We start from the raw sequence: 26478 nt of genomic DNA on the forward strand, positions 1-26478 counted from the left end.
AAAAAAAAGAATCACATAGGGCACTGAGACATGCCCATGATATTTTGCTTTTTTTGAACGCTGGTTGCAATTAATTTGTAAAAATAAAGATTGTTAGCAGTTTTTAAATTTCTGTTTGCTGAAAACAAACTGGATAGAAGAGGATGGTTTCGATCCATAAATCACTGGGTTAACTGCTCAGCATACTTGCACTTCATCACTCCACTTTCAGGCACCCCAAAATAATACTTGAACTCACAATACATGGATTAGGAGGCCAGTTTCTTAGGCCACTGTGGCACTGTGTGATCAGCATGACCTATACGAACTGATAGAAGCAGATTCAAAAAAAGAATCACGAAGGGCAGAGAGACATGCCCATGAAAGTATACTTTTTGTTAATCTCTATTTGCACTTCCTTTCTAAAAATTCAATAGCTTCAACATCTTTGTTACATGAACACTCTTCTTCTTTCCCAAACTGCCTTCATCCACCCCAGATGGGCCTCGAACCCACAATCCCTGGCTTAGAAGGCCAGTGCCTTATCCATTAGGCCACTAGGGTACTTGCCAAAATCTATCTTGATAGCAGAGAGTGGTTTCGATCCATCGACCTCTGGGTTACGGGGCCATCACGCTACCGCTGCACCTCTGTAATCAGTGTGACCTATACAAACTGACAGAAGCAGTCAAACAAATAATCACAGAGGGCACTGAGACATGCCCATGAAATTATGCTATTTTTTATTTATGGTTGCAATTAATTTCTAAAAATAAAAATGGATTGCAGAGGATGGTTTCATCCATCAACCTCTGGGCCCATCACGTTTCCGCAGCGCCACTCTGCTTCAACCCACGGAGGGCACTGAGACATGCCATTGATATTATGCTTTTTTTTTATCCCTGGTTGCAGTTCATTTCTGAAAATAAAAATGGATTGCAGAGGATGGTTTCAATCTATAGGCCTCTGGGTTATGGGCCCAGCACGCTTCCGCTGGGACACTCTGTTTTCAGCCACCCCTGACAAGACTTAAACTCACAATCTCAGGCTTGGGAGGCCAGTTTTTTAGGCATCTGGGGCATGGTGTAATAGCATGACCTATACGAACTGATAGAAACAGTAAAAAAAAAGAATCACCAAGGGCAATGAGACATGCCGAAGATATTATGCTTTTTTTGATCGCTGGTTGCAATTAATTTCTAAAAATAAAAATTGTTAGCTGAGGATGGCTTCAGGTCATCAACCTCTGGGCCCAGCTCGTTTCCACAGCGCCACAACCCACCCCAGAAGGGACTCGAAAGCTCAATCCCTGGCATGGGAGGCCAGTTTTTTAGGCATCTGGGGCATGGTGTTAAAGCATGACCTATACGAACTGATAGAAACAGTAAAAAAAAGAATCACATAGGGCACTGAGACATGCCCATGATATTTTGCTTTTTTTGAACGCTGGTTGCAATTAATTTGTAAAAATCAAGATTGTTAGCAGTTTTTATATTTCTGTTTGCTGAAAACAAACTGGATAGAAGAGGATGGTTTCGATCCATAAATCACTGGGTTAACTGCTCAGCATACTTGCACTTCATCACTCCACTTTCAGGCACCCCAAAATAATACTTGAACTCACAATACATGGATTAGGAGGCCAGTTTCTTAGGCCACTGTGGCACTGTGTGATCAGCATGACCTATACGAACTGATAGAAGCAGATTCAAAAAAAGAATCACGAAGGGCAGAGAGACATGCCCATGAAAGTATACTTTTTGTTAATCTCTATTTGCACTTCCTTTCTAAAAATTCAATAGCTTCAACATCTTTGTTACATGAACACTCTTCTTCTTTCCCAAACTGCCTTCATCCACCCCAGATGGGCCTCGAACCCACAATCCCTGGCTTAGAAGGCCAGTGCCTTATCCATTAGGCCACTAGGGTACTTGCCAAAATCTATCTTGATAGCAGAGAGTGGTTTCGATCCATCGACCTCTGGGTTACGGGGCCATCACGCTACCGCTGCACCTCTGTAATCAGTGTGACCTATACAAACTGACAGAAGCAGTCAAACAAATAATCACAGAGGGCACTGAGACATGCCCATGAAATTATGCTATTTTTTATTTATGGTTGCAATTAATTTCTAAAAATAAAAATGGATTGCAGAGGATGGTTTCATCCATCAACCTCTGGGCCCATCACGTTTCCGCAGCGCCACTCTGCTTCAACCCACGGAGGGCACTGAGACATGCCATTGATATTATGCTTTTTTTTTATCCCTGGTTGCAGTTCATTTCTGAAAATAAAAATGGATTGCAGAGGATGGTTTCAATCTATAGGCCTCTGGGTTATGGGCCCAGCACGCTTCCGCTGGGACACTCTGTTTTCAGCCACCCCTGACAAGACTTAAACTCACAATCTCAGGCTTGGGAGGCCAGTTTTTTAGGCATCTGGGGCATGGTGTAATAGCATGACCTATACGAACTGATAGAAACAGTAAAAAAAAAGAATCACCAAGGGCAATGAGACATGCCGAAGATATTATGCTTTTTTTGATCGCTGGTTGCAATTAATTTCTAAAAATAAAAATTGTTAGCTGAGGATGGCTTCAGGTCATCAACCTCTGGGCCCAGCTCGTTTCCACAGCGCCACAACCCACCCCAGAAGGGACTCGAAAGCTCAATCCCTGGCATGGGAGGCCAGTTTTTTAGGCATCTGGGGCATGGTGTTAAAGCATGACCTATACGAACTGATAGAAACAGTAAAAAAAAGAATCACATAGGGCACTGAGACATGCCCATGATATTTTGCTTTTTTTGAACGCTGGTTGCAATTAATTTGTAAAAATAAAGATTGTTAGCAGTTTTTATATTTCTGTTTGCTGAAAACAAACTGGATAGAAGAGGATGGTTTCGATCCATAAATCACTGGGTTAACTGCTCAGCATACTTGCACTTCATCACTCCACTTTCAGGCACCCCAAAATAATACTTGAACTCACAATACATGGATTAGGAGGCCAGTTTCTTAGGCCACTGTGGCACTGTGTGATCAGCATGACCTATACGAACTGATAGAAGCAGATTCAAAAAAAGAATCACGAAGGGCAGAGAGACATGCCCATGAAAGTATACTTTTTGTTAATCTCTATTTGCACTTCCTTTCTAAAAATTCAATAGCTTCAACATCTTTGTTACATGAACACTCTTCTTCTTTCCCAAACTGCCTTCATCCACCCCAGATGGGACTCGAACCCACAATCCCTGGCTTAGAAGGCCAGTGCCTTATCCATTATGCCATTAGGGTACTTGCCAAAATCTATCTTGATAGCAGAGAGTGGTTTCGATCCATCGACCTCTGGGTTACGGGGCCATCACGCTACCGCTGCACCTCTGTAATCAGTGTGACCTATACAAACTGACAGAAGCAGTCAAACAAAGAATCACAGAGGGCACTGAGACATGCCCATGAAATTATGCTATTTTTTATTTATGGTTGCAATTAATTTCTAAAAATAAAAATGGATTGCAGAGGATGGTTTCATCCATCAACCTCTGGGCCCATCACGTTTCCGCAGCGCCACTCTGCTTCAACCCACGGAGGGCACTGAGACATGCCATTGATATTATGCTTTTTTTTATCCCTGGTTGCAGTTCATTTCTGAAAATAAAAATGGATTGCAGAGGATGGTTTCAATCTATAGGCCTCTGGGTTATGGGCCCAGCACGCTTCCGCTGGGACACTCTGTTTTCAGCCACCCCTGACAAGACTTAAACTCACAATCTCTGGCTTGGGAGGCCAGTTTTTTAGGCATCTGGGGCATGGTGTAATAGCATGACCTATACGAACTGATAGAAACAGTAAAAAAAAAGAATCACCAAGGGCAATGAGACATGGCGAAGATATTATGCTTTTTTTTATCGCTGGTTGCAATTAATTTCTAAAAATAAAAATTGTTAGCTGAGGATGGCTTCAGGTCATCAACCTCTGGGACCAGCTCGTTTCCACAGCGCCACAACCCACCCCAGAAGGGACTCGAAAGCTCAATCCCTGGCATGGGAGGCCAGTTTTTTAGGCATCTGGGGCATGGTGTTATAGCATGACCTATACGAACTGATAGAAACAGTAAAAAAAAAGAATCACATAGGGCACTGAGACATGCCCATGATATTTTGCTTTTTTTGAACGCTGGTTGCAATTAATTTGTAAAAATAAAGATTGTTAGCAGTTTTTATATTTCTGTTTGCTGAAAACAAACTGGATAGAAGAGGATGGTTTCGATCCATAAATCACTGGGTTAACTGCTCAGCATACTTGCACTTCATCACTCCACTTTCAGGCACCCCAAAATAATACTTGAACTCACAATACATGGATTAGGAGGCCAGTTTCTTAGGCCACTGTGGCACTGTGTGATCAGCATGACCTATACGAACTGATAGAAGCAGATTCAAAAAAAGAATCACGAAGGGCAGAGAGACATGCCCATGAAAGTATACTTTTTGTTAATCTCTATTTGCACTTCCTTTCTAAAAATTCAATAGCTTCAACATCTTTGTTACATGAACACTCTTCTTCTTTCCCAAACTGCCTTCATCCACCCCAGATGGGACTCGAACCCACAATCCCTGGCTTAGAAGGCCAGTGCCTTATCCTTTAGGCCACTAGGGTACTTGCCAAAATCTATCTTGATAGCAGAGAGTGGTTTCGATCCATCGACCTCTGGGTTACGGGGCCATCACGCTACCGCTGCACCTCTGTAATCAGTGTGACCTATACAAACTGACAGAAGCAGTCAAACAAATAATCACAGAGGGCACTGAGACATGCCCATGAAATTATGCTATTTTTTATTTATGGTTGCAATTAATTTCTAAAAATAAAAATGGATTGCAGAGGATGGTTTCATCCATCAACCTCTGGGCCCATCACGTTTCCGCAGCGCCACTCTGCTTCAACCCACGGAGGGCACTGAGACATGCCATTGATATTATGCTTTTTTTTTATCCCTGGTTGCAGTTCATTTCTGAAAATAAAAATGGATTGCAGAGGATGGTTTCAATCTATAGGCCTCTGGGTTATGGGCCCAGCACGCTTCCGCTGGGACACTCTGTTTTCAGCCACCCCTGACAAGACTTAAACTCACAATCTCAGGCTTGGGAGGCCAGTTTTTTAGGCATCTGGGGCATGGTGTAATAGCATGACCTATACGAACTGATAGAAACAGTAAAAAAGAAGAATCACCAAGGGCAATGAGACATGCCGAAGATATTATGCTTTTTTTGATCGCTGGTTGCAATTAATTTCTAAAAATAAAAATTGTTAGCTGAGGATGGCTTCAGGTCATCAACCTCTGGGCCCAGCTCGTTTCCACAGCGCCACAACCCACCCCAGAAGGGACTCGAAAGCTCAATCCCTGGCATGGGAGGCCAGTTTTTTAGGCATCTGGGGCATGGTGTTAAAGCATGACCTATACGAACTGATAGAAACAGTAAAAAAAAGAATCACATAGGGCACTGAGACATGCCCATGATATTTTGCTTTTTTTGAACGCTGGTTGCAATTAATTAGTAAAAATAAAGATTGTTAGCAGTTTTTATATTTCTGTTTGCTGAAAACAAACTGGATAGAAGAGGATGGTTTCGATCCATAAATCACTGGGTTAACTGCTCAGCATACTTGCACTTCATCACTCCACTTTCAGGCACCCCAAAATAATACTTGAACTCACAATACATGGATTAGGAGGCCAGTTTCTTAGGCCACTGTGGCACTGTGTGATCAGCATGACCTATACGAACTGATAGAAGCAGATTCAAAAAAAGAATCACGAAGGGCAGAGAGACATGCCCATGAAAGTATACTTTTTGTTAATCTCTATTTGCACTTCCTTTCTAAAAATTCAATAGCTTCAACATCTTTGTTACATGAACACTCTTCTTCTTTCCCAAACTGCCTTCATCCACCCCAGATGGGACTCGAACCCACAATCCCTGGCTTAGAAGGCCAGTGCCTTATCCATTAGGCCACTAGGGTACTTGCCAAAATCTATCTTGATAGCAGAGAGTGGTTTCGATCCATCGACCTCTGGGTTACGGGGCCATCACGCTACCGCTGCACCTCTGTAATCAGTGTGACCTATACAAACTGACAGAAGCAGTCAAACAAATAATCACAGAGGGCACTGAGACATGCCCATGAAATTATGCTATTTTTTATTTATGGTTGCAATTAATTTCTAAAAATAAAAATGGATTGCAGAGGATGGTTTCATCCATCAACCTCTGGGCCCATCACGTTTCCGCAGCGCCACTCTGCTTCAACCCACGGAGGGCACTGAGACATGCCATTGATATTATGCTTTTTTTTTATCCCTGGTTGCAGTTCATTTCTGAAAATAAAAATGGATTGCAGAGGATGGTTTCAATCTATAGGCCTCTGGGTTATGGGCCCAGCACGCTTCCGCTGGGACACTCTGTTTTCAGCCACCCCTGACAAGACTTAAACTCACAATCTCAGGCTTGGGAGGCCAGTTTTTTAGGCATCTGGGGCATGGTGTAATAGCATGACCTATACGAACTGATAGAAACAGTAAAAAAGAAGAATCACCAAGGGCAATGAGACATGCCGAAGATATTATGCTTTTTTTGATCGCTGGTTGCAATTAATTTCTAAAAATAAAAATTGTTAGCTGAGGATGGCTTCAGGTCATCAACCTCTGGGCCCAGCTCGTTTCCACAGCGCCACAACCCACCCCAGAAGGGACTCGAAAGCTCAATCCCTGGCATGGGAGGCCAGTTTTTTAGGCATCTGGGGCATGGTGTTAAAGCATGACCTATACGAACTGATAGAAACAGTAAAAAAAAGAATCACATAGGGCACTGAGACATGCCCATGATATTTTGCTTTTTTTGAACGCTGGTTGCAATTAATTTGTAAAAATAAAGATTGTTAGCAGTTTTTATATTTCTGTTTGCTGAAAACAAACTGGATAGAAGAGGATGGTTTCGATCCATAAATCACTGGGTTAACTGCTCAGCATACTTGCACTTCATCACTCCACTTTCAGGCACCCCAAAATAATACTTGAACTCACAATACATGGATTAGGAGGCCAGTTTCTTAGGCCACTGTGGCACTGTGTGATCAGCATGACCTATACGAACTGATAGAAGCAGATTCAAAAAAAGAATCACGAAGGGCAGAGAGACATGCCCATGAAAGTATACTTTTTGTTAATCTCTATTTGCACTTCCTTTCTAAAAATTCAATAGCTTCAACATCTTTGTTACATGAACACTCTTCTTCTTTCCCAAACTGCCTTCATCCACCCCAGATGGGACTCGAACCCACAATCCCTGGCTTAGAAGGCCAGTGCCTTATCCATTAGGCCACTAGGGTACTTGCCAAAATCTATCTTGATAGCAGAGAGTGGTTTCGATCCATCGACCTCTGGGTTACGGGGCCATCACGCTACCGCTGCACCTCTGTAATCAGTGTGACCTATACAAACTGACAGAAGCAGTCAAACAAATAATCACAGAGGGCACTGAGACATGCCCATGAAATTATGCTATTTTTTATTTATGGTTGCAATTAATTTCTAAAAATAAAAATGGATTGCAGAGGATGGTTTCATCCATCAACCTCTGGGCCCATCACGTTTCCGCAGCGCCACTCTGCTTCAACCCACGGAGGGCACTGAGACATGCCATTGATATTATGCTTTTTTTTTATCCCTGGTTGCAGTTCATTTCTGAAAATAAAAATGGATTGCAGAGGATGGTTTCAATCTATAGGCCTCTGGGTTATGGGCCCAGCACGCTTCCGCTGGGACACTCTGTTTTCAGCCACCCCTGACAAGACTTAAACTCACAATCTCAGGCTTGGGAGGCCAGTTTTTTAGGCATCTGGGGCATGGTGTAATAGCATGACCTATACGAACTGATAGAAACAGTAAAAAAAAAGAATCACCAAGGGCAATGAGACATGCCGAAGATATTATGCTTTTTTTGATCGCTGGTTGCAATTAATTTCTAAAAATAAAAATTGTTAGCTGAGGATGGCTTCAGGTCATCAACCTCTGGGCCCAGCTCGTTTCCACAGCGCCACAACCCACCCCAGAAGGGACTCGAAAGCTCAATCCCTGGCATGGGAGGCCAGTTTTTTAGGCATCTGGGGCATGGTGTTAAAGCATGACCTATACGAACTGATAGAAACAGTAAAAAAAAGAATCACATAGGGCACTGAGACATGCCCATGATATTTAGCTTTTTTTGAACGCTGGTTGCAATTAATTTGTAAAAATAAAGATTGTTAGCAGTTTTTATATTTCTGTTTGCTGAAAACAAACTGGATAGAAGAGGATGGTTTCGATCCATAAATCACTGGGTTAACTGCTCAGCATACTTGCACTTCATCACTCCACTTTCAGGCACCCCAAAATAATACTTGAACTCACAATACATGGATTAGGAGGCCAGTTTCTTAGGCCACTGTGGCACTGTGTGATCAGCATGACCTATACGAACTGATAGAAGCAGATTCAAAAAAAGAATCACGAAGGGCAGAGAGACATGCCCATGAAAGTATACCTTTTGTTAATCTCTATTTGCACTTCCTTTCTAAAAATTCAATAGCTTCAACATCTTTGTTACATGAACACTCTTCTTCTTTCCCAAACTGCCTTCATCCACCCGAGATGGGACTCGAACCCACAATCCCTGGCTTAGAAGGCCAGTGCCTTATCCATTAGGCCACTAGGGTACTTGCCAAAATCTATCTTGATAGCAGAGAGTGGTTTCGATCCATCGACCTCTGGGTTACGGGGCCATCACGCTACCGCTGCACCTCTGTAATCAGTGTGACCTATACAAACTGACAGAAGCAGTCAAACAAATAATCACAGAGGGCACTGAGACATGCCCATGAAATTATGCTATTTTTTATTTATGGTTGCAATCAATTTCTAAAAATAAAAATGGATTGCAGAGGATGGTTTCATCCATCAACCTCTGGGCCCATCACGTTTCCGCAGGGCCACTCTGCTTCAACCCACGGAGGGCACTGAGACATGCCATTGATATTATGCTTTTTTTTATCCCTGGTTGCAGTTAATTTCTGAAAATAAAAATGGATTGCAGAGGATGGTTTCAATCTATAGGCCTCTGGGTTATGGGCCCAGCACGCTTCCGCTGGGACACTCTGTTTTCAGCCACCCCTTACAAGACTTAAACTCACAATCTCTGGCTTGGGAGGCCAGTTTTTTAGGCATCTGGGGCATGGTGTAATAGCATGACCTATACGAACTGATAGAAACAGTAAAAAAAAAAGAATCACCAAGGGCAATGAGACATGCCGAAGATATTATGCTTTTTTTGATCGCTGGTTGCAATTAATTTCTAAAAATAAAAATTGTTAGCTGAGGATGGCTTCAGGTCATCAACCTCTGGGCCCAGCTCGTTTCCACAGCGCCACAACCCACCCCAGAAGGGACTCAAAAGCTCAATCCCTGGCATGGGAGGCCAATTTTTTAGGCATCTGGGGCATGGTGTTATAGCATGACCTATACGAACTGATAGAAACAGTAAAAAAAAGAATCACATAGGGCACTGAGACATGCACATGATATTTAGCTTTTTTTTAACTCTGGTTGCAATTAATTTGTAAAAATAAAGATTGTTAGCAGTTTTTATATTTCTGTTTGCTGAAAACAAACTGGATAGAAGAGGATGGTTTCGATCCATAAATCACTGGGTTAACTGCTCAGCATACTTGCACTTCATCACTCCACTTTCAGGCACCCCAAAATAATACTTGAACTCACAATACATGGATTAGGAGGCCAGTTTCTTAGGCCACTGTGGAACTGTGTGATCAGCATGACCTATACGAACTGATAGAAGCAGATTCAAATAAAGAATCACGAAGGGCAGAGAGACATGCCCATGAAAGTATACTTTTTGTTAATCCCTATTTGCACTTCATTTCTAAAAATTCAATAGCTTCAACATCTTTGTTACATGAACTCTCTTCTTCTTTCCCAAACTGCCTTCATCCACCTCAGATGGGACTCGAACCCACAACCCCTGGCTTAGAAGGCCAGTGCCTTATCCATTAGGCCACTATGGTACTTGCCGAAATCTATCTTGATAGCAGAGAGTGCTTTCGATCCATCGACCTCTGGGTTACGGGGCCATCACGCTACCGCTGCACCTCTGTAATCAGTGTGACCTATACAAACTGACAGAAGCAGTCAAACAAATAATCACAGAGGGCACTGAGACATGCCCATGAAATTATGCTATTTTTTATTTATGGTTGCAATCAATTTCTAAAAATAAAAATGGATTGCAGAGGATGGTTTCATCCATCAACCTCTGGGCCCATCACGTTTCCGCAGGGCCACTCTGCTTCAACCCACGGAGGGCACTGAGACATGCCATTGATATTATGCTTTTTTTATCCCTGGTTGCAGTTAATTTCTGAAAATAAAAATGGATTGCAGAGGATGGTTTCAATCTATAGGCCTCTGGGTTATGGGCCCAGCACGCTTCCGCTGGGACACTCTGTTTTCAGCCACCCCTTACAAGACTTAAACTCACAATCTCTGGCTTGGGAGGCCAGTTTTTTAGGCATCTGGGGCATGGTGTAACAGCATGACCTATACGAACTGATAGAAACAGTAAAAAAAAAAGAATCACCAAGGGCAATGAGACATGCCGAAGATATTATGCTTTTTTTGATCGCTGGTTGCAATTAATTTCTAAAAATAAAAATTGTTAGCTGAGGATGGCTTCAGGTCATCAACCTCTGGGCCCAGCTCGTTTCCATAGCGCCACAACCCACCCCAGAAGGGACTCGAAAGCTCAATCCCTGGCATGGGAGGCCAGTTTTTTAGGCATCTGGGGCATGGTGTTATAGCATGACATATACGAACTGATAGAAACAGTAAAAAAAAGAATCACATAGGGCACTGAGACATGCCCATGATATTTAGCTTTTTTTTAACTCTGGTTGCAATTAATTTGTAAAAATAAAGATTGTTAGCAGTTTTTATATTTCTGTTTGCTGAAAACAAACTGGATAGAAGAGGATGGTTTCGATCCATAAATCACTGGGTTAACTGCTCAGCATACTTGCACTTCATCACTCCACTTTCAGGCACCCCAAAATAATACTTGAACTCACAATACATGGATTAGGAGGCCAGTTTCTTAGGCCACTGTGGCACTGTGTGATCAGCATGACCTATACGAACTGATAGAAGCAGATTCAAATAAAGAATCACGAAGGGCAGAGAGACATGCCCATGAAAGTATACTTTTTGTTAATCCCTATTTGCACTTCATTTCTAAAAATTCAATAGCTTCAACATCTTTGTTACATGAACTCTCTTCTTCTTTCCCAAACTGCCTTCATCCACCCCAGATGGGACTCGAACCCACAATCCCTGGCTTAGAAGGCCAGTGCCTTATCCATTAGGCCACTAGGGTACTTGCCAAAATCTATCTTGATAGCAGAGAGTGGTTTCGATCCATCGACCTCTGGGTTACGGGGCCATCACGCTACCGCTGCACCTCTGTAATCAGTGTGACCTATACAAACTGACAGAAGCAGTCAAACAAATAATCACAGAGGGCACTGAGACATGCCCATGAAATTATGCTATTTTTTATTTATGGTTGCAATTAATTTCTAAAAATAAAAATGGATTGCAGAGGATGGTTTCATCCATCAACCTCTGGGCCCATCACGTTTCCGCAGCGCCACTCTGCTTCAACCCACGGAGGGCACTGAGACATGCCATTGATATTATGCTTTTTTTTTATCCCTGGTTGCAGTTCATTTCTGAAAATAAAAATGGATTGCAGAGGATGGTTTCAATCTATAGGCCTCTGGGTTATGGGCCCAGCACGCTTCCGCTGGGACACTCTGTTTTCAGCCACCCCTGACAAGACTTAAACTCACAATCTCAGGCTTGGGAGGCCAGTTTTTTAGGCATCTGGGGCATGGTGTAATAGCATGACCTATACGAACTGATAGAAACAGTAAAAAAAAAGAATCACCAAGGGCAATGAGACATGCCGAAGATATTATGCTTTTTTTGATCGCTGGTTGCAATTAATTTCTAAAAATAAAAATTGTTAGCTGAGGATGGCTTCAGGTCATCAACCTCTGGGCCCAGCTCGTTTCCACAGCGCCACAACCCACCCCAGAAGGGACTCGAAAGCTCAATCCCTGGCATGGGAGGCCAGTTTTTTAGGCATCTGGGGCATGGTGTTAAAGCATGACCTATACGAACTGATAGAAACAGTAAAAAAAAGAATCACATAGGGCACTGAGACATGCCCATGATATTTAGCTTTTTTTGAACGCTGGTTGCAATTAATTTGTAAAAATAAAGATTGTTAGCAGTTTTTATATTTCTGTTTGCTGAAAACAAACTGGATAGAAGAGGATGGTTTCGATCCATAAATCACTGGGTTAACTGCTCAGCATACTTGCACTTCATCACTCCACTTTCAGGCACCCCAAAATAATACTTGAACTCACAATACATGGATTAGGAGGCCAGTTTCTTAGGCCACTGTGGCACTGTGTGATCAGCATGACCTATACGAACTGATAGAAGCAGATTCAAAAAAAGAATCACGAAGGGCAGAGAGACATGCCCATGAAAGTATACCTTTTGTTAATCTCTATTTGCACTTCCTTTCTAAAAATTCAATAGCTTCAACATCTTTGTTACATGAACACTCTTCTTCTTTCCCAAACTGCCTTCATCCACCCGAGATGGGACTCGAACCCACAATCCCTGGCTTAGAAGGCCAGTGCCTTATCCATTAGGCCACTAGGGTACTTGCCAAAATCTATCTTGATAGCAGAGAGTGGTTTCGATCCATCGACCTCTGGGTTACGGGGCCATCACGCTACCGCTGCACCTCTGTAATCAGTGTGACCTATACAAACTGACAGAAGCAGTCAAACAAATAATCACAGAGGGCACTGAGACATGCCCATGAAATTATGCTATTTTTTATTTATGGTTGCAATCAATTTCTAAAAATAAAAATGGATTGCAGAGGATGGTTTCATCCATCAACCTCTGGGCCCATCACGTTTCCGCAGGGCCACTCTGCTTCAACCCACGGAGGGCACTGAGACATGCCATTGATATTATGCTTTTTTTTATCCCTGGTTGCAGTTAATTTCTGAAAATAAAAATGGATTGCAGAGGATGGTTTCAATCTATAGGCCTCTGGGTTATGGGCCCAGCACGCTTCCGCTGGGACACTCTGTTTTCAGCCACCCCTTACAAGACTTAAACTCACAATCTCTGGCTTGGGAGGCCAGTTTTTTAGGCATCTGGGGCATGGTGTAATAGCATGACCTATACGAACTGATAGAAACAGTAAAAAAAAAAGAATCACCAAGGGCAATGAGACATGCCGAAGATATTATGCTTTTTTTGATCGCTGGTTGCAATTAATTTCTAAAAATAAAAATTGTTAGCTGAGGATGGCTTCAGGTCATCAACCTCTGGGCCCAGCTCGTTTCCACAGCGCCACAACCCACCCCAGAAGGGACTCAAAAGCTCAATCCCTGGCATGGGAGGCCAATTTTTTAGGCATCTGGGGCATGGTGTTATAGCATGACCTATACGAACTGATAGAAACAGTAAAAAAAAGAATCACATAGGGCACTGAGACATGCACATGATATTTAGCTTTTTTTTAACTCTGGTTGCAATTAATTTGTAAAAATAAAGATTGTTAGCAGTTTTTATATTTCTGTTTGCTGAAAACAAACTGGATAGAAGAGGATGGTTTCGATCCATAAATCACTGGGTTAACTGCTCAGCATACTTGCACTTCATCACTCCACTTTCAGGCACCCCAAAATAATACTTGAACTCACAATACATGGATTAGGAGGCCAGTTTCTTAGGCCACTGTGGAACTGTGTGATCAGCATGACCTATACGAACTGATAGAAGCAGATTCAAATAAAGAATCACGAAGGGCAGAGAGACATGCCCATGAAAGTATACTTTTTGTTAATCCCTATTTGCACTTCATTTCTAAAAATTCAATAGCTTCAACATCTTTGTTACATGAACTCTCTTCTTCTTTCCCAAACTGCCTTCATCCACCTCAGATGGGACTCGAACCCACAACCCCTGGCTTAGAAGGCCAGTGCCTTATCCATTAGGCCACTATGGTACTTGCCGAAATCTATCTTGATAGCAGAGAGTGCTTTCGATCCATCGACCTCTGGGTTACGGGGCCATCACGCTACCGCTGCACCTCTGTAATCAGTGTGACCTATACAAACTGACAGAAGCAGTCAAACAAATAATCACAGAGGGCACTGAGACATGCCCATGAAATTATGCTATTTTTTATTTATGGTTGCAATCAATTTCTAAAAATAAAAATGGATTGCAGAGGATGGTTTCATCCATCAACCTCTGGGCCCATCACGTTTCCGCAGGGCCACTCTGCTTCAACCCACGGAGGGCACTGAGACATGCCATTGATATTATGCTTTTTTTATCCCTGGTTGCAGTTAATTTCTGAAAATAAAAATGGATTGCAGAGGATGGTTTCAATCTATAGGCCTCTGGGTTATGGGCCCAGCACGCTTCCGCTGGGACACTCTGTTTTCAGCCACCCCTTACAAGACTTAAACTCACAATCTCTGGCTTGGGAGGCCAGTTTTTTAGGCATCTGGGGCATGGTGTAACAGCATGACCTATACGAACTGATAGAAACAGTAAAAAAAAAAGAATCACCAAGGGCAATGAGACATGCCGAAGATATTATGCTTTTTTTGATCGCTGGTTGCAATTAATTTCTAAAAATAAAAATTGTTAGCTGAGGATGGCTTCAGGTCATCAACCTCTGGGCCCAGCTCGTTTCCATAGCGCCACAACCCACCCCAGAAGGGACTCGAAAGCTCAATCCCTGGCATGGGAGGCCAGTTTTTTAGGCATCTGGGGCATGGTGTTATAGCATGACATATACGAACTGATAGAAACAGTAAAAAAAAGAATCACATAGGGCACTGAGACATGCCCATGATATTTAGCTTTTTTTTAACTCTGGTTGCAATTAATTTGTAAAAATAAAGATTGTTAGCAGTTTTTATATTTCTGTTTGCTGAAAACAAACTGGATAGAAGAGGATGGTTTCGATCCATAAATCACTGGGTTAACTGCTCAGCATACTTGCACTTCATCACTCCACTTTCAGGCACCCCAAAATAATACTTGAACTCACAATACATGGATTAGGAGGCCAGTTTCTTAGGCCACTGTGGCACTGTGTGATCAGCATGACCTATACGAACTGATAGAAGCAGATTCAAATAAAGAATCACGAAGGGCAGAGAGACATGCCCATGAAAGTATACTTTTTGTTAATCCCTATTTGCACTTCATTTCTAAAAATTCAATAGCTTCAACATCTTTGTTACATGAACTCTCTTCTTCTTTCCCAAACTGCCTTCATCCACCCCAGATGGGACTCGAACCCACAATCCCTGGCTTAGAAGGCCAGTGCCTTATCCATTAGGCCACTAGGGTACCTGCCAAAAGGTATCTTGATAGCAGAGAGTGGTTTCGATCCATCGACCTCTGGGTTACGGGGCCATCACGCTACCGCTGCACCTCTGTAATCAGTGTGACCTATACAAACTGATAGAAGCAGTCAAACAAAGAATCACAGAGGGCACTGAGACATGCCCATGAAATTATGCTATTTTTTATTTATGGTTGCAATCAATTTCTAAAAATAAAAATGGATTGCAGAGGATGGTTTCATCCATCAACCTCTGGGCCCATCACGTTTCCGCAGCGCCACTCTGCTTCAACCCTCGGAGGGCACTGAGACATGCCATTGATATTATGCTTTTTTTATCCCTGGTTGCAGTTAATTTCTGAAAATAAAAATGGATTGCAGAGGATGGTTTCAATCTATAGGCCTCTGGGTTATGGGCCCAGCACGCTTCCGCTGGGACACTCTGTTTTCAGCCACCCCTGACAAGACTTAAACTCACAATCTCTGGCTTGGGAGGCCAGTTTTTTAGGCATCTGGGGCATGGTGTAATAGCATGACCTATACGAACTGATAGAAACAGTAAAAAAAAGAATCACCAAGGGCAATGAGACATGCCGAAGATATTATGCTTTTTTTGATCGCTGGTTGCAATTAATTTCTAAAAATAAAAATTGTTAGCTGAGGATGGCTTCAGGTCATCAACCTCTGGGCCCAGCTCGTTTCCACAGCGCCACAACCCACCCCAGAAGGGACTCGAAAGCTCAAACCCTGGCATGGGAGGCCAGTTTTTTAGGAATCTGGGGCATGGTGTTATAGCATGACCTATACGAACTGATAGAAACAGTAAAAAAAAGAATCACATAGGGCCCTGAGACATGCCCATGATATTTAGCTTTTTTTGAACTCTGGTTGCAATTAATTAGTAAAAATAAAGATTGTTAGCAGTTTTTATATTTCTGTTTGCTGAAAACAAACTGGATAGAAGAGGATGGTTTCGATCCATAAATCACTGGGTTAACTGCTCAGCATACTTGCACTTCATCACTCCACTTTCAGGCACCCCAAAATAATACTTGAACTAACAATACATGGATTAGGAGGCCAGTTTCTTAGGCCACTGTGGCACTGTGTGATCAGCATGACCTATACGAACTGATAGAAGCAGATTCAAAAAAAGAATCACGAAGGGCAGAGAGACATGCCCATGAAAGTATACTTTTTGTTAATCTCTATTTGCACTTCCTTTCTAAAAATTCAATAGCTTCAACATCTTTGTTACATGAACTCTCTTCTTCTTTCCCAAACTGCCTTCATCCACCCCAGATGGGACTCAAACCCACAATCCCTGGCTTAGAAGGCCAGTGCCTTATCCATTAGGCCACTAGGGTACTTGCCAAAAGCTATCTTGATAGCAGAGAGTGGTTTCGATCCATCGACCTCTGGGTTACGGGGCCATCACGCTACCGCTGCACCTCTGTAATCAGTGTGACCTATACAAACTAACAGAAGCAGTCAAACAAAGAATCACTGAGACATGCCCATGAAATTATGTTATTTTTTATTTATGGTTGCAATTAATTTCTAAAAATAAAAATGGATTGCAGAGGATGGTTTCATCCATCAACCTCTGGGCCCATCACGTTTCCGCAGCGCCACTCTGCTTCAACCCACGGAGGGCACTGAGACATGCCATTGATATTATGCTTTTTTTTATCCCTGGTTGCAGTTAATTTCTGAAAATAAAAATGGATTGCAGAAGATGGTTTCAATCTATAGGCCTCTGGGTTATGGGCCCAGCACGCTTCCGCTGGGACACTCTGTTTTCAGCCACCCCTGACAAGACTTAAACTCACAATCTCTGGCTTGGGAGGCCAGTTTTTTAGGCATCTGGGGCATGGTGTAACAGCATGACCTATACGAACTGATAGAAACAGTAAAAAAAAAGAATCACCAAGGGCAATGAGACATGCCGAAGATATTATGCTTTTTTTGATCGCTGGTTGCAATTAATTTCTAAAAATAAAAATTGTTAGCTGAGGATGGCTTCAGGTCATCAACCTCTGGGCCCAGCTCGTTTCCACAGAGCCACAACCCACCCCAGAAGGGACTCGAAAGCTCAATCCCTGGCATGGGAGGCCAGTTTTTTAGGCGTCTGGGGCATGGTGTTATAGCATGACCTATACGAACTGATAGAAACAGTAAAAAAAAGAATCACGTAGGGCACTGAGACATGCCCATGATATTTTGCTTTTTTTGAACGCTGGTTGCAATTAATTTGTAAAAATAAAGATTGTTAGCAGTTTTTATACTTCTGTTTGCTGAAAACAAACTGGATAGAAGAGGATGGTTTCGATCCATAAATCACTGGGTTAACTGCTCAGCATACTGGCACATCATCACTCCACTTTCCGGCACCCCAAAATAATACTTGAACTCACAATACATGGATTAGGAGGCCAGTTTCTTAGGCCACTGTGGCACTGTGTGATCAGCATGACCTATACGAACTGATAGAAGCAGATTCAAAAAAAAATCACGAAGGGCAGAGAGACATGCCCATGAAAGTATACTTTTTGTTAATCCCTATTTGCACTTCCTTTCTAAAAATTCAATAGCTTCAACATCTTTGTTACATGAACTCTCTTCTTCTTTCCCAAACTGCCTTCATCCACCACAGATGGGACTTGAACCCACAATCCCTGGCTTAGAAGGCCAGTGCCTTATCCATTAGGCCACTAGGGTACTTGCCAAAAGGTATCTTGATAGCAGAGAGTGGTTTCGATCCATCGACCTCTGGGTTACGGGGCCATCACGCTACCGCTGCACCTCTGTAATCAGTGTGACCTATACAAACTGATAGAAGCAGTCAAACAAAGAATCACAGAGGGCACTGAGACATGCCCATGAAATTATGCTATTTTTTATTTATGGTTGCAATCAATTTCTAAAAATAAAAATGGATTGCAGAGGATGGTTTCATCCATCAACCTCTGGGCCCATCACGTTTCCGCAGCGCCACTCTGCTTCAACCCTCGGAGGGCACTGAGACATGCCATTGATATTATGCTTTTTTTATCCCTGGTTGCAGTTAATTTCTGAAAATAAAAATGGATTGCAGAGGATGGTTTCAATCTATAGGCCTCTGGGTTATGGGCCCAGCACGCTTCCGCTGGGACACTCTGTTTTCAGCCACCCCTGACAAGACTTAAACTCACAATCTCTGGCTTGGGAGGCCAGTTTTTTAGGCATCTGGGGCATGGTGTAATAGCATGACCTATACGAACTGATAGAAACAGTAAAAAAAAGAATCACCAAGGGCAATGAGACATGCCGAAGATATTATGCTTTTTTTGATCGCTGGTTGCAATTAATTTCTAAAAATAAAAATTGTTAGCTGAGGATGGCTTCAGGTCATCAACCTCTGGGCCCAGCTCGTTTCCACAGCGCCACAACCCACCCCAGAAGGGACTCAAAAGCTCAATCCCTGGCATGGGAGGCCAATTTTTTAGGCATCTGGGGCATGGTGTTATAGCATGACCTATACGAACTGATAGAAACAGTAAAAAAAAGAATCACATAGGGCACTGAGACATGCACATGATATTTAGCTTTTTTTTAACTCTGGTTGCAATTAATTTGTAAAAATAAAGATTGTTAGCAGTTTTTATATTTCTGTTTGCTGAAAACAAACTGGATAGAAGAGGATGGTTTCGATCCATAAATCACTGGGTTAACTGCTCAGCATACTTGCACTTCATCACTCCACTTTCAGGCACCCCAAAATAATACTTGAACTCACAATACATGGATTAGGAGGCCAGTTTCTTAGGCCACTGTGGAACTGTGTGATCAGCATGACCTATACGAACTGATAGAAGCAGATTCAAATAAAGAATCACGAAGGGCAGAGAGACATGCCCATGAAAGTATACTTTTTGTTAATCCCTATTTGCACTTCATTTCTAAAAATTCAATAGCTTCAACATCTTTGTTACATGAACTCTCTTCTTCTTTCCCAAACTGCCTTCATCCACCTCAGATGGGACTCGAACCCACAACCCCTGGCTTAGAAGGCCAGTGCCTTATCCATTAGGCCACTATGGTACTTGCCGAAATCTATCTTGATAGCAGAGAGTGCTTTCGATCCATCGACCTCTGGGTTACGGGGCCATCACGCTACCGCTGCACCTCTGTAATCAGTGTGACCTATACAAACTGACAGAAGCAGTCAAACAAATAATCACAGAGGGCACTGAGACATGCCCATGAAATTATGCTATTTTTTATTTATGGTTGCAATCAATTTCTAAAAATAAAAATGGATTGCAGAGGATGGTTTCATCCATCAACCTCTGGGCCCATCACGTTTCCGCAGGGCCACTCTGCTTCAACCCACGGAGGGCACTGAGACATGCCATTGATATTATGCTTTTTTTATCCCTGGTTGCAGTTAATTTCTGAAAATAAAAATGGATTGCAGAGGATGGTTTCAATCTATAGGCCTCTGGGTTATGGGCCCAGCACGCTTCCGCTGGGACACTCTGTTTTCAGCCACCCCTTACAAGACTTAAACTCACAATCTCTGGCTTGGGAGGCCAGTTTTTTAGGCATCTGGGGCATGGTGTAACAGCATGACCTATACGAACTGATAGAAACAGTAAAAAAAAAAGAATCACCAAGGGCAATGAGACATGCCGAAGATATTATGCTTTTTTTGATCGCTGGTTGCAATTAATTTCTAAAAATAAAAATTGTTAGCTGAGGATGGCTTCAGGTCATCAACCTCTGGGCCCAGCTCGTTTCCATAGCGCCACAACCCACCCCAGAAGGGACTCGAAAGCTCAATCCCTGGCATGGGAGGCCAGTTTTTTAGGCATCTGGGGCATGGTGTTATAGCATGACATATACGAACTGATAGAAACAGTAAAAAAAAGAATCACATAGGGCACTGAGACATGCCCATGATATTTAGCTTTTTTTTAACTCTGGTTGCAATTAATTTGTAAAAATAAAGATTGTTAGCAGTTTTTATATTTCTGTTTGCTGAAAACAAACTGGATAGAAGAGGATGGTTTCGATCCATAAATCACTGGGTTAACTGCTCAGCATACTTGCACTTCATCACTCCACTTTCAGGCACCCCAAAATAATACTTGAACTCACAATACATGGATTAGGAGGCCAGTTTCTTAGGCCACTGTGGCACTGTGTGATCAGCATGACCTATACGAACTGATAGAAGCAGATTCAAATAAAGAATCACGAAGGGCAGAGAGACATGCCCATGAAAGTATACTTTTTGTTAATCCCTATTTGCACTTCATTTCTAAAAATTCAATAGCTTCAACATCTTTGTTACATGAACTCTCTTCTTCTTTCCCAAACTGCCTTCATCCACCCCAGATGGGACTCGAACCCACAATCCCTGGCTTAGAAGGCCAGTGCCTTATCCATTAGGCCACTAGGGTACTTGCCAAAAGGTATCTTGATAGCAGAGAGTGGTTTCGATCCATCGACCTCTGGGTTACGGGGCCATCACGCTACCGCTGCACCTCTGTAATCAGTGTGACCTATACAAACTGATAGAAGCAGTCAAACAAAGAATCACAGAGGGCACTGAGACATGCCCATGAAATTATGCTATTTTTTATTTATGGTTGCAATCAATTTCTAAAAATAAAAATGGATTGCAGAGGATGGTTTCATCCATCAACCTCTGGGCCCATCACGTTTCCGCAGCGCCACTCTGCTTCAACCCTCGGAGGGCACTGAGACATGCCATTGATATTATGCTTTTTTTATCCCTGGTTGCAGTTAATTTCTGAAAATAAAAATGGATTGCAGAGGATGGTTTCAATCTATAGGCCTCTGGGTTATGGGCCCAGCACGCTTCCGCTGGGACACTCTGTTTTCAGCCACCCCTGACAAGACTTAAACTCACAATCTCTGGCTTGGGAGGCCAGTTTTTTAGGCATCTGGGGCATGGTGTAATAGCATGACCTATACGAACTGATAGAAACAGTAAAAAAAAGAATCACCAAGGGCAATGAGACATGCCGAAGATATTATGCTTTTTTTGATCGCTGGTTGCAATTAATTTCTAAAAATAAAAATTGTTAGCTGAGGATGGCTTCAGGTCATCAACCTCTGGGCCCAGCTCGTTTCCACAGCGCCACAACCCACCCCAGAAGGGACTCGAAAGCTCAAACCCTGGCATGGGAGGCCAGTTTTTTAGGAATCTGGGGCATGGTGTTATAGCATGACCTATACGAACTGATAGAAACAGTAAAAAAAAGAATCACATAGGGCCCTGAGACATGCCCATGATATTTAGCTTTTTTTGAACTCTGGTTGCAATTAATTAGTAAAAATAAAGATTGTTAGCAGTTTTTATATTTCTGTTTGCTGAAAACAAACTGGATAGAAGAGGATGGTTTCGATCCATAAATCACTGGGTTAACTGCTCAGCATACTTGCACTTCATCACTCCACTTTCAGGCACCCCAAAATAATACTTGAACTAACAATACATGGATTAGGAGGCCAGTTTCTTAGGCCACTGTGGCACTGTGTGATCAGCATGACCTATACGAACTGATAGAAGCAGATTCAAAAAAAGAATCACGAAGGGCAGAGAGACATGCCCATGAAAGTATACTTTTTGTTAATCTCTATTTGCACTTCCTTTCTAAAAATTCAATAGCTTCAACATCTTTGTTACATGAACTCTCTTCTTCTTTCCCAAACTGCCTTCATCCACCCCAGATGGGACTCAAACCCACAATCCCTGGCTTAGAAGGCCAGTGCCTTATCCATTAGGCCACTAGGGTACTTGCCAAAAGCTATCTTGATAGCAGAGAGTGGTTTCGATCCATCGACCTCTGGGTTACGGGGCCATCACGCTACCGCTGCACCTCTGTAATCAGTGTGACCTATACAAACTAACAGAAGCAGTCAAACAAAGAATCACTGAGACATGCCCATGAAATTATGTTATTTTTTATTTATGGTTGCAATTAATTTCTAAAAATAAAAATGGATTGCAGAGGATGGTTTCATCCATCAACCTCTGGGCCCATCACGTTTCCGCAGCGCCACTCTGCTTCAACCCACGGAGGGCACTGAGACATGCCATTGATATTATGCTTTTTTTTATCCCTGGTTGCAGTTAATTTCTGAAAATAAAAATGGATTGCAGAAGATGGTTTCAATCTATAGGCCTCTGGGTTATGGGCCCAGCACGCTTCCGCTGGGACACTCTGTTTTCAGCCACCCCTGACAAGACTTAAACTCACAATCTCTGGCTTGGGAGGCCAGTTTTTTAGGCATCTGGGGCATGGTGTAACAGCATGACCTATACGAACTGATAGAAACAGTAAAAAAAAAGAATCACCAAGGGCAATGAGACATGCCGAAGATATTATGCTTTTTTTGATCGCTGGTTGCAATTAATTTCTAAAAATAAAAATTGTTAGCTGAGGATGGCTTCAGGTCATCAACCTCTGGGCCCAGCTCGTTTCCACAGAGCCACAACCCACCCCAGAAGGGACTCGAAAGCTCAATCCCTGGCATGGGAGGCCAGTTTTTTAGGCGTCTGGGGCATGGTGTTATAGCATGACCTATACGAACTGATAGAAACAGTAAAAAAAAGAATCACGTAGGGCACTGAGACATGCCCATGATATTTTGCTTTTTTTGAACGCTGGTTGCAATTAATTTGTAAAAATAAAGATTGTTAGCAGTTTTTATACTTCTGTTTGCTGAAAACAAACTGGATAGAAGAGGATGGTTTCGATCCATAAATCACTGGGTTAACTGCTCAGCATACTGGCACATCATCACTCCACTTTCCGGCACCCCAAAATAATACTTGAACTCACAATACATGGATTAGGAGGCCAGTTTCTTAGGCCACTGTGGCACTGTGTGATCAGCATGACCTATACGAACTGATAGAAGCAGATTCAAAAAAAAATCACGAAGGGCAGAGAGACATGCCCATGAAAGTATACTTTTTGTTAATCCCTATTTGCACTTCCTTTCTAAAAATTCAATAGCTTCAACATCTTTGTTACATGAACTCTCTTCTTCTTTCCCAAACTGCCTTCATCCACCACAGATGGGACTTGAACCCACAATCCCTGGCTTAGAAGGCCAGTGCCTTATCCATTAGGCCACTAGGGTACTTGCCAAAAGGTATCTTGATAGCAGAGAGTGGTTTCGATCCATCGACCTCTGGGTTACGGGGCCATCACGCTACCGCTGCACCTCTGTAATCAGTGTGACCTATACAAACTGATAGAAGCAGTCAAACAAAGAATCACAGAGGGCACTGAGACATGCCCATGAAATTATGCTATTTTTTATTTATGGTTGCAATCAATTTCTAAAAATAAAAATGGATTGCAGAGGATGGTTTCATCCATCAACCTCTGGGCCCATCACGTTTCCGCAGCGCCACTCTGCTTCAACCCTCGGAGGGCACTGAGACATGCCATTGATATTATGCTTTTTTTATCCCTGGTTGCAGTTAATTTCTGAAAATAAAAATGGATTGCAGAGGATGGTTTCAATCTATAGGCCTCTGGGTTATGGGCCCAGCACGCTTCCGCTGGGACACTCTGTTTTCAGCCACCCCTGACAAGACTTAAACTCACAATCTCTGGCTTGGGAGGCCAGTTTTTTAGGCATCTGGGGCATGGTGTAATAGCATGACCTATACGAACTGATAGAAACAGTAAAAAAAAGAATCACCAAGGGCAATGAGACATGCCGAAGATATTATGCTTTTTTTGATCGCTGGTTGCAATTAATTTCTAAAAATAAAAATTGTTAGCTGAGGATGGCTTCAGGTCATCAACCTCTGGGCCCAGCTCGTTTCCACAGCGCCACAACCCACCCCAGAAGGGACTCGAAAGCTCAAACCCTGGCATGGGAGGCCAGTTTTTTAGGAATCTGGGGCATGGTGTTATAGCATGACCTATACGAACTGATAGAAACAGTAAAAAAAAGAATCACATAGGGCACTGAGACATGCCCATGATATTTAGCTTTTTTTGAACTCTGGTTGCAATTAATTAGTAAAAATAAAGATTGTTAGCAGTTTTTATATTTCTGTTTGCTGAAAACAAACTGGATAGAAGAGGATGGTTTCGATCCATAAATCACTGGGTTAACTGCTCAGCATACTTGCACTTCATCACTCCACTTTCAGGCACCCCAAAATAATACTTGAACTAACAATACATGGATTAGGAGGCCAGTTTCTTAGGCCACTGTGGCACTGTGTGATCAGCATGACCTATACGAACTGATAGAAGCAGATTCAAAAAAAGAATCACGAAGGGCAGAGAGACATGCCCATGAAAGTATACTTTTTGTTAATCTCTATTTGCACTTCCTTTCTAAAAATTCAATAGCTTCAACATCTTTGTTACATGAACTCTCTTCTTCTTTCCCAAACTGCCTTCATCCACCCCAGATGGGACTCAAACCCACAATCCCTGGCTTAGAAGGCCAGTGCCTTATCCATTAGGCCACTAGGGTACTTGCCAAAAGCTATCTTGATAGCAGAGAGTGGTTTCGATCCATCGACCTCTGGGTTACGGGGCCATCACGCTACCGCTGCACCTCTGTAATCAGTGTGACCTATACAAACTAACAGAAGCAGTCAAACAAAGAATCACTGAGACATGCCCATGAAATTATGTTATTTTTTATTTATGGTTGCAATTAATTTCTAAAAATAAAAATGGATTGCAGAGGATGGTTTCATCCATCAACCTCTGGGCCCATCACGTTTCCGCAGCGCCACTCTGCTTCAACCCACGGAGGGCACTGAGACATGCCATTGATATTATGCTTTTTTTTATCCCTGGTTGCAGTTAATTTCTGAAAATAAAAATGGATTGCAGAAGATGGTTTCAATCTATAGGCCTCTGGGTTATGGGCCCAGCACGCTTCCGCTGGGACACTCTGTTTTCAGCCACCCCTGACAAGACTTAAACTCACAATCTCTGGCTTGGGAGGCCAGTTTTTTAGGCATCTGGGGCATGGTGTAACAGCATGACCTATACGAACTGATAGAAACAGTAAAAAAAAAGAATCACCAAGGGCAATGAGACATGCCGAAGATATTATGCTTTTTTTGATCGCTGGTTGCAATTAATTTCTAAAAATAAAAATTGTTAGCTGAGGATGGCTTCAGGTCATCAACCTCTGGGCCCAGCTCGTTTCCACAGAGCCACAACCCACCCCAGAAGGGACTCGAAAGCTCAATCCCTGGCATGGGAGGCCAGTTTTTTAGGCGTCTGGGGCATGGTGTTATAGCATGACCTATACGAACTGATAGAAACAGTAAAAAAAAGAATCACGTAGGGCACTGAGACATGCCCATGATATTTTGCTTTTTTTGAACGCTGGTTGCAATTAATTTGTAAAAATAAAGATTGTTAGCAGTTTTTATACTTCTGTTTGCTGAAAACAAACTGGATAGAAGAGGATGGTTTCGATCCATAAATCACTGGGTTAACTGCTCAGCATACTGGCACATCATCACTCCACTTTCCGGCACCCCAAAATAATACTTGAACTCACAATACATGGATTAGGAGGCCAGTTTCTTAGGCCACTGTGGCACTGTGTGATCAGCATGACCTATACGAACTGATAGAAGCAGATTCAAAAAAAAATCACGAAGGGCAGAGAGACATGCCCATGAAAGTATACTTTTTGTTAATCCCTATTTGCACTTCCTTTCTAAAAATTCAATAGCTTCAACATCTTTGTTACATGAACTCTCTTCTTCCTTCCCAAACTGCCTTCATCCACCCCAGATGGGACTCGAACCCACAATCCCTGGCTTAGAAGGCCAGTGCCTTATCCATTAGGCCACTAGGGTACTTGCCGAAAGGTATCTTGATAGCAGAGAGTGGTTTCGATCCATCGA

The 26478-nt window shown here is 42.6% G+C and overlaps 19 non-coding genes across 19 annotated transcripts; all 19 read right to left on the reverse strand.

Moving 5' to 3' along the window:
- Positions 1 to 470: 470 nt before the first annotated feature.
- On the reverse strand, positions 471 to 543 carry trnar-ucu (transfer RNA arginine (anticodon UCU)). Its single transcript has one exon. It is a non-coding gene; the product is annotated as a tRNA-Arg (tRNA).
- A 1292-nt stretch (positions 544 to 1835) lies between these two features.
- On the reverse strand, positions 1836 to 1908 carry trnar-ucu (transfer RNA arginine (anticodon UCU)). Its single transcript has one exon. It is a non-coding gene; the product is annotated as a tRNA-Arg (tRNA).
- Positions 1909 to 4565: 2657 nt separating this feature from the next.
- Positions 4566 to 4638, reverse strand: trnar-ucu (transfer RNA arginine (anticodon UCU)). The gene has a single exon. It is a non-coding gene; the product is annotated as a tRNA-Arg (tRNA).
- A 1292-nt stretch (positions 4639 to 5930) lies between these two features.
- trnar-ucu (transfer RNA arginine (anticodon UCU)) lies at positions 5931 to 6003 on the reverse strand. The gene has a single exon. It is a non-coding gene; the product is annotated as a tRNA-Arg (tRNA).
- A 1292-nt stretch (positions 6004 to 7295) lies between these two features.
- On the reverse strand, positions 7296 to 7368 carry trnar-ucu (transfer RNA arginine (anticodon UCU)). Its single transcript has one exon. It is a non-coding gene; the product is annotated as a tRNA-Arg (tRNA).
- Positions 7369 to 8660: 1292 nt separating this feature from the next.
- On the reverse strand, positions 8661 to 8733 carry trnar-ucu (transfer RNA arginine (anticodon UCU)). The gene has a single exon. It is a non-coding gene; the product is annotated as a tRNA-Arg (tRNA).
- Positions 8734 to 10025: 1292 nt separating this feature from the next.
- Positions 10026 to 10098, reverse strand: trnar-ucu (transfer RNA arginine (anticodon UCU)). Its single transcript has one exon. It is a non-coding gene; the product is annotated as a tRNA-Arg (tRNA).
- A 1291-nt stretch (positions 10099 to 11389) lies between these two features.
- On the reverse strand, positions 11390 to 11462 carry trnar-ucu (transfer RNA arginine (anticodon UCU)). Its single transcript has one exon. It is a non-coding gene; the product is annotated as a tRNA-Arg (tRNA).
- A 1292-nt stretch (positions 11463 to 12754) lies between these two features.
- On the reverse strand, positions 12755 to 12827 carry trnar-ucu (transfer RNA arginine (anticodon UCU)). Its single transcript has one exon. It is a non-coding gene; the product is annotated as a tRNA-Arg (tRNA).
- A 1292-nt stretch (positions 12828 to 14119) lies between these two features.
- Positions 14120 to 14192, reverse strand: trnar-ucu (transfer RNA arginine (anticodon UCU)). The gene has a single exon. It is a non-coding gene; the product is annotated as a tRNA-Arg (tRNA).
- A 1291-nt stretch (positions 14193 to 15483) lies between these two features.
- On the reverse strand, positions 15484 to 15556 carry trnar-ucu (transfer RNA arginine (anticodon UCU)). The gene has a single exon. It is a non-coding gene; the product is annotated as a tRNA-Arg (tRNA).
- Positions 15557 to 16845: 1289 nt separating this feature from the next.
- On the reverse strand, positions 16846 to 16918 carry trnar-ucu (transfer RNA arginine (anticodon UCU)). Its single transcript has one exon. It is a non-coding gene; the product is annotated as a tRNA-Arg (tRNA).
- A 1281-nt stretch (positions 16919 to 18199) lies between these two features.
- trnar-ucu (transfer RNA arginine (anticodon UCU)) lies at positions 18200 to 18272 on the reverse strand. Its single transcript has one exon. It is a non-coding gene; the product is annotated as a tRNA-Arg (tRNA).
- A 1289-nt stretch (positions 18273 to 19561) lies between these two features.
- Positions 19562 to 19634, reverse strand: trnar-ucu (transfer RNA arginine (anticodon UCU)). The gene has a single exon. It is a non-coding gene; the product is annotated as a tRNA-Arg (tRNA).
- A 1291-nt stretch (positions 19635 to 20925) lies between these two features.
- On the reverse strand, positions 20926 to 20998 carry trnar-ucu (transfer RNA arginine (anticodon UCU)). The gene has a single exon. It is a non-coding gene; the product is annotated as a tRNA-Arg (tRNA).
- A 1289-nt stretch (positions 20999 to 22287) lies between these two features.
- Positions 22288 to 22360, reverse strand: trnar-ucu (transfer RNA arginine (anticodon UCU)). Its single transcript has one exon. It is a non-coding gene; the product is annotated as a tRNA-Arg (tRNA).
- A 1281-nt stretch (positions 22361 to 23641) lies between these two features.
- Positions 23642 to 23714, reverse strand: trnar-ucu (transfer RNA arginine (anticodon UCU)). The gene has a single exon. It is a non-coding gene; the product is annotated as a tRNA-Arg (tRNA).
- Positions 23715 to 25003: 1289 nt separating this feature from the next.
- On the reverse strand, positions 25004 to 25076 carry trnar-ucu (transfer RNA arginine (anticodon UCU)). The gene has a single exon. It is a non-coding gene; the product is annotated as a tRNA-Arg (tRNA).
- Positions 25077 to 26357: 1281 nt separating this feature from the next.
- Positions 26358 to 26430, reverse strand: trnar-ucu (transfer RNA arginine (anticodon UCU)). The gene has a single exon. It is a non-coding gene; the product is annotated as a tRNA-Arg (tRNA).
- Positions 26431 to 26478: the final 48 nt, after the last annotated feature.

The sequence above is a fragment of the Salmo salar genome, chromosome 07, assembly GCF_965601325.2.
Source record: "Salmo salar chromosome 07, fSalSal1, whole genome shotgun sequence".
Taxonomy (NCBI): Eukaryota; Metazoa; Chordata; class Actinopteri; order Salmoniformes; family Salmonidae; genus Salmo; species Salmo salar.